The sequence below is a fragment of the Aulonocara stuartgranti genome (assembly GCF_965226115.1).
Source record: "Aulonocara stuartgranti genome assembly, chromosome: 1".
NCBI lineage: Eukaryota > Metazoa > Chordata > Actinopteri > Cichliformes > Cichlidae > Aulonocara > Aulonocara stuartgranti.
Genome location: NC_138939.1, coordinates 28,219,707 through 28,225,644, shown reverse-complemented (window position 1 = coordinate 28,225,644; position 5,938 = coordinate 28,219,707).

Genomic DNA, 5,938 nt, shown 5'->3' with positions numbered 1-5,938 from the left:
AAATAATAAGCTCACAAATAGGAGGAAATTAATTGACCAAAGTATCTTGTAATACAATGAGATAAAATTTAGATGTCCTATTTCGCCTGAAAGTGCTAATGTTTTCGTGGTCCTTCATTTCCTGTCCACAGACGTTATGTGAGAATTCCACTGGCAAAAAAGAGGAAGTTAGTAGTAGGCTATAATTTCCGTGGGATTTTTAAAAACATTACTGTGGACCTTTGGGCTTTTTTTGTGTGTGTGTGTGTGTGTGTGTGTGTGTGTGTGTGTGTGTGTGTGTGTGTGTTGGGGGGGGGGGTTCTTCTTTGTTTTTCTACATTACAAATTATACTATAAGAAATAAAGGACTTTATAATAGTTTTTTTTTTTTTAAAACAACAACAGATAATGTGTGTGAATCCACTTGTTGCATTGTTTCAGAGTAAAAACCAGCAAATTTTATTGTGAATAGTGAAAAAAAGGAGCTTATCTGTTTTTAAACTGAGTACTAACAAGAAGATATCCACCACATTGGTTTTTGTTTTCTAACTTGGTAAATGGGCAGACAGTGGGGTGATGTCTTTGCCATTAAAAATTAGGTCTTTGTCATTATTCGTAGTAGTGGTATTACTATTATTAAATGTAGACATGTTTGTCAATTTCACCACTAAAATGAGGCCAAAAGCAAAGAGCAGTGCTTTTATCTCATCTTTTAGCTTCGTCTTGTAGAGGCCCAGGATAAGAATCTAGGTTTTGGCCTTCTGGGGGGATGGTGCATTTTTTTCCATTGCTGAAACTATGTGGGTATGTGCTGTTTGCACTTCTGTTTGTCAGCAAGAGTGTGCAAGAACTACTAGTGCAAATTTCATGGAACTTGTCTGGAGGTAATGCATGAAGAAAGAGGAAAAACGAATTACATTACATTACAAATCACTTTCTGAAAACTGGAAAAATACAGCACTGGCTTTGGTGAACGATGTGCTTTTAGTTAAAAAATATCAGCACAGACTGAGTTTTGATTGGTGGCATCAGTCATGCCCTGTACTAGAAAAAAAGACTGCACTAACTCACTTTTCTCATGTGTGTGTTTTGCATCAGGAGCAATGTTATTATAGTCAACTCAAAAACAGGCGTGGAGAGAAAAAACATTTGAATTAAAAGAAATACACTTGAACAATAAAACAAAATGGACTATAACTGAAACAGCACTTTACAAAACTAACTAACTAAATGAAGCAGAACATGTCTTTAGTTCTGGTCTCTAATCAGGTCATATTGCTCAAACCTGTCAACACATCCAGCACTAAGACTGAGATGTGCACATGACTGTGAATCATGCGCCTTCACAAACCTATTCTGAGCTTCTTTTTCTATACATATATGTCCCAAATTATATTAAAACATTAGAACTATAATATTACAGCTAATTAAAACTTAAGCGAAAGAGTGAACCATCATGGAAAAAATCATGGAAAATCCAAACAATAATAAAGCTGATGTGCTGAACACCAATGAGGACTGGAACAATACTTTACACTGGGTGGGAACATTTGGCAGGTTTGTGTGACTACCAACCGCTGCATGTGACATCTGAGGAGGCTTCTGTGGGAGGGACATGGTCAACAGTCATATGACCGACCATCAATGATAGCAGCATATTTTCCATCATCGCTAGACAGTACGCGGTACAAAAGCATTCGAGGGATTTTCCCAGGCTTGGAAATAATCGGGTCTGCCAACAGAGGAGCTGGCTGTGTGTAGACAGAAATAAAACATTGCCATACTCCCTGCTATTCTGTTGATCTATGTTTTTGGAGACATGGAATGTAAATATGCCTATAAAGCACTCAGCTTCTGTTGTTTAAATGTGCTACAGGCTATAAATAAAAAGAATTTGGCAAACAGCACAAAAACACTCCGATATTTTTCATAGTGCTTTTTAATATTTGAAGTATTTTTTTTTCATTTCAGTAATAATAATAATAAATGTAACACAATTCAGTGTCAATTGCGCTACATACTGAACTTAAAGGATTTAAACAAAGGATCGATCCTGTACCAATACCAGCGTTGGTATCAATTAGTCATTTCTGCTGTTTGTACAACCACAGTGAGAGCTTGGCTGGCAGACTGGTCAGACAGGTATTATATCATGTTATAACAGGCTTAATGTCAAAATGTGGGTAAACAATTGTGTTGCTAGGCAACATGGTGTGCTGCAGTAGTAGTTTTTACATTCATTTCCATCAGGTCAAAAAGACGTCCGTGGTGATTCAAAGGATAAATGGGCATAATTATTATAAATTTTTATCTCACACGGCCAAAGATTCAGTGTTGGATGAATGAGGCCATAGGAAAAGTCATGAAATATGAGAATTTAGTCTAACAGAGTTACACTACAACCACCAAGGGGGTCAAATTAACCCAAAATGACCCCTTTGGTGGTTCTAGTGCAAGAACAGAATCTGACCCAAATGCTTTAGAGATGGGTGCATTTACATTCTAGATCTTCATAAAAACCCAGTTTTAATACACATGAAAAGCTGAAAGGTGTGTTTTTCTGTTTTATCTAATTACTGTGGAAAGTAAAAATCACAGGGATTTAGTGGTCATTAAAAATGTGTTCAGAATTTGCAAATTGATGATGATTCATTTCATAAGTCATGACACACTGCTGTCCCCTACATGCGCTACCTTTATATAAAAAAGTATCAGTATTGGTATTGGTATCAGCAATACAGGTACTGATTTAATTGGTATAAAAATATGCAATATTGCAATCGGGATGACTCCTGGGTGAGGCCAGGGGCCCCAGTCGGTGCTGCATGCAAGTAAAATATGTCAGTAGAAAGAGAATTAAACAGCCCAATAATGTGAAAGCCAATCTGTGGATGAACAGAAGTCTTCTCATTGTGCATTCATTCGCTGGAAGCCGGATGGAAAGTTTCACTGCATTCTGTCCCTGCTGTCTGTGCACGCCGTGTGGCTCATGGTTATTAAGAATCCAAAGATGCAGTGAAATCTGTTGTTTGTCCTTTATCCAGTTTCCATTTTGGTTAGTTAGTTTTCACTTATTAGTTGATACATGAGTGCCAAAATGTAACTTTCGGGAACGGTTCTAGCTACATTTTGGTTTAAATGCAGATGCTATAGCCTATGTTGCATTTCTATCAGGCCCGTCTTCTATGGAACAACTTTCCAGTTTGCATTCAAGAGACAGATGCCCTCTTTAGTCTTAAGATTAAGCTTAAAACTTTCCTTTTTGATGACGCTTATGGTTAGGGCTGGATCACGTGACCCTAAACCCTCCCTTAGTCCTGCTGCAATAGGCTACTTGGGGCTTCCCATTATGCACTTAGTGTCTGTTCTTTTCTTACTTCTTTTCACTCTCCATGTGTTTATACACTACTCTTTATTTAATCATTAGTTATCATTAATCTCTGGCTCTCGTCCACAGTCCTGTCTTTCTGTCTTTAGACTGCCATTTGGCTCATTGAATCTTTTCCCTTCATGACAGTATAAATATTTTCTTCTACTGCACTTTCCATGAAGTACTGCATGTATTGTCTAGACTACTGTCTGTCACACAAAATGCCCTAATAAAGTTTTACTGTTCTTTCCACTGTTTGTTGGAAGTGGAAAGCATGGATGGTGTAAACATTATTAGCATATTAAGTAATTTCAAGCTGTTGCTGTGTATATGTTATCTAACACAAAGGGTGCAGGTGCTAATCTGGGATGCACAGGATGTACCTCTGTAAAACCTAATTCACTGAGGAACAACAAGTGGATCGACGATCTCCCGATGATTAATTTATTCAATTAGCTTCTCTTGGTTAGAGACGATGCTGAGGTAATCTCACGGGCTGACATTTTCTAATGGAAATCATGTCATTAAACTTGGAGTACAAAGAGAGAGTGGGAAGTAGGAGCTCGGGGCATTCATTATTCATGTTGCTGTCGTTATGAGATCACACTTTTTTTAATTAAACGGCTCGTTGTTCAGGTCATATTTGCGCCACATCTTTCTCTGAGCACAAGCATATAGGAGGGAGAGACGTTTTTATTGTTTTTAATGGTTGTTTTGTTGCGGAAGTGAAAGCATCACAATTAAAATATAACCCACCTTTTAATCTAAATTGAGCTCTCGGGATTTACTGAGAGGTAAAAATAGCAATAGCAGATTGACATTGCCTGGCCTGCAGCAAGAATCGGATTGCATCACTTGCTTTTTTTTGGGGGGGGGGCGGACAAAGCAAACAAAGGCGACTAGAAAAAGAGGATGACAACCAATAGCAGTGGGTCATCTGTCACATCTGTAACCATGACAACAATGTCTGTAGCCGCCTTACAGTCTGAACCTTTCACAGCAACGTTACTCCTAAAGCGGTTTACCTGCAAGGAGGTTGGTGCCCCCACTACTTCCAGCACGTGGGTTCTAGTTTTAAGGTGGTGCGAGGGGCTGAAGTCAGTTTTACGTGTTAACTCATTAAGCCTCACTGCTGTCTCGCGTTCACCATCAAATGAAACGTTCCACAAAATACTGAGAACACGCTCCGCTTGAGACCCCTACAGGAGCACTTTGGATGATACCCAAAGAAGTGCATTTACTCTGACCCCTACTGGACCATTTTAAATATTGCACCAACGCCAAGTGCCATATATTTTCAACCACCAGGGGGTGTAAGTTAGTCACAAGAAAAGCCTACGACTTTTTGAAACCAAAAAGGGCGTCTGTGACCTCTGAACCCCTGCATATACACCTCTAATTCACTCTGCATTTCTTAGTAGAGTCTTTTCGTAATGAGATCTGTTTGGCTTGGTTTGATTTGATAATAAACAGGTTGTTTGGGAGGGTTTGGTGCCCCAAAAATCTCTAACAGACAGAGTGAAAGACAGTTTCAGAACCACAGTTCAAGTAAAAATGATATAGCACTCACACTGAGAAACACAAATAGCCAGGAGGGTGTGTTCCTACATACAGTGTCTGCACCATAACCCTCTCAAACCTTTATTACAAACGACCCACTGGTTTATGGCACTGCTTATGATTAGTTTTCCACCCTGAACAGGAATTGCACTGGCAGTCTCCCTCGGCAGATTGTTCCTCACATTATGAGGATGACATAACTTCTATTTTTAACACGAAAGAGAAGGAATCTAAAAGTACACTGTTGCTGTGGCTGCAAAGCTGACATTTATGACAGGATGCACTTTTTATTTTTCATTAGAGCTATTTTTACATAAGTGTTAGTAGAGATGTAAAAACATTCTCTCCAACATCTCTTACATAACCTGATCTGTCTGCTCCACCTGGAGATAAGACAAGATATGGTTTGTTTCTTGTCAAACACGTACTCGCACATGTTACTTATTTCGTCTCACTTAGTTCACAGACTCTTAGTTATTACATAATCATGTCAGGTGGGTCAGGTATGAGCCCGTGTTGAAGGACAACATCAAAGCCCTCTTTGTTCTAGTTACATACAGTATCAACGCTTAACTTGCAATTAAGATTAAGAGGGCCTTTTAACCTGTTAGGAACTGAATATGGTGTACTCTAAAATAAACATAGTGGTAGGTAGCACTTTATTCAGTGTACCTATCTACAATAAGTTTGAAGTTTGTGAATGCAGTACAAGTGCCTTTCCTGTTCTCTCCTCTCCTTTGTAATCTGCAGGCCTTTGTTTAATGACTGCATAAGGTCAGAATGGATAAGGACTTCTGGGAGCTTTGTTCTGGGCTCGCAGGGCTAATTACAGTTCTCATTCTGGTGGAAAATCAAATTGACAACTGCAGGTGAACACACCTGTTTAAAGAGCAAACAACAGAGTGTGTTTGTGAACGATGAGGAAGTCTGAGGTACAAAATATAAGCATGAAGTGAACACCACTCGTAATGTGCTATAATAGAGTGACATCCTTCAGTGTCCTGTGGAGAAGGTACGTGTACAGGCCTA